The sequence below is a fragment of the Octopus bimaculoides genome, chromosome 26 (genome assembly GCF_001194135.2).
Source record: "Octopus bimaculoides isolate UCB-OBI-ISO-001 chromosome 26, ASM119413v2, whole genome shotgun sequence".
Classification (NCBI taxonomy): domain Eukaryota; kingdom Metazoa; phylum Mollusca; class Cephalopoda; order Octopoda; family Octopodidae; genus Octopus; species Octopus bimaculoides.
Genome location: NC_069006.1, coordinates 2,388,243 through 2,389,992, shown reverse-complemented (window position 1 = coordinate 2,389,992; position 1,750 = coordinate 2,388,243). Strand labels below are relative to the sequence as shown.

The window sequence follows — 1,750 nt, the reverse complement described above, 5'->3', positions numbered from 1 at the left end:
TATATAATAAATCCCTGAACGAGGTATAAACAGTAGCTGCACGACAACGTGGAGTATATTTGTCACTTAAATGTGGCTAACCACTAAGGCTACAGTAGCATTCGCCCTTAGTGGTTAGTCACATTTAAGTGGCAAATATACTTCACGTATGTATGTATGTATGTATGTATGTATGTATGTATGTATGTAAGAAAAAGAAGGGTAAAGACACCACTTGCTAAAAATCAAAGCAAAAGCTTTAAAAAACCACCAATTCTACGATAAATACACACACGAGCAATGTAATGAATATTTTGAAAAATAAGCCCAACTTCAGAATGGAATATGAAGGCATGTTAATACATACCCCAATATCAATTGATTTCATGCTGTGCATGCTAAAACATGCTTTGCAATCCTCAGTTGCAGACAGTATTTAGCATCTATTTCTAAAATATTCATTACATCAACTTTCTTTTTACTGTTTACGATGTTTTCCCTTTAAACGGAGCTTGACGTTTAAAGTTAGAAACGCACAGATGTTGAGGTAATGAATATTTTAGAAATAAGTGTTAAATACTGTCTCCAATTGCAAAGCATGTTTTCTCATGCACAACATGAAATCAACTGATATTGAGGTATCCGCCTTCATATTCCATCCTGAAGGTAGGCCTATTTTTAAAATATTCATTACATTGCTCGTGTGTTTATTTATCGTAGAATTGGTGGGTTTTTTAAAGCATTCGCTTTTATTTTTAGTAAGCGGTATCTTTACTCTTCTTTTCTTCAAATATTTCATATTATACCTGTTTAGGTAGAAGTCTTACTAGACACCTTATTATTACTGTTTTTAACAGTAATAATACTTCACAAACACACACACACACACATTTACATATATAAATATATATATGTGTGTGTGTGCGTATTCATACACATATATAAACGATGATATACACGCATATACATACATATACAATTCATTTCCCTATCTCTGTCTTTTTCTGTATACTTTGGGTAACTCTATATCCAAGATACAAAATTTTGATATATATATATATGTGTGTGTGTGTGTGTGGAGAGAGAGAGAGAGAGAGAGAGAGAGAGAGAGAGAGAGAGAGAGAGAGAGAGAGAGAGAGAGAGAGAGAGAGAGAGAGAGAGAATGAGTGAGAGAGAGAGAGAGCAGTAGATATATGATAGGTAGAAAGAAAACGAAATCTGATAGATAGATAGATAGATAGATAGATAGATAGATAGATTTTTGTCCACTTACCAACAGCAAAAAACGAGAGTGAACAAAAATGACGGAGGGAATGATAATGGTGTGACAGTAGGAGCGATGAATACAAATATTTTCAAATATACAACGAATTATCTCATGTCAAAGAGATAGGAGAAACTGCTTGAAATCAAACTGCAGGAGGGAAACGAAAATTATCACGAATAGAAGTCAATACAGAATATGAATTTCAGACAAGAATATTTACTTCAAAATGACAAAAAACATCAGAAGACAGGAAAGTCAAGTTCTTCGGAGTTAAAAGAAGAATTACTGAAGAAGAATCGCTGAAAGAATGAAGGGAAAATTAAGAAAATATAGAGCAAAGCCTGAGGTAACAAGTTTATGATTTACGGAAACAGAAAAAAAAAAAAAAGAAACATAACGCCATTATTGTCGTTGGGATCTACTTGTAGAGAAATAAATAAAAATAAAAAACCACTCCTGAATTCCGTGTGTAAGTGTGGGTGTATATATATATATATATATATA

The 1,750-nt window shown here is 32.8% G+C and overlaps 1 protein-coding gene across 1 annotated transcript in view; it reads right to left on the bottom strand.

Moving 5' to 3' along the window:
* LOC106880586 (uncharacterized) overlaps positions 1-1,750 on the bottom strand; it is a 37,223-nt gene that overhangs the window by 5,635 nt on the left and 29,838 nt on the right. The window lies entirely within an intron of this gene.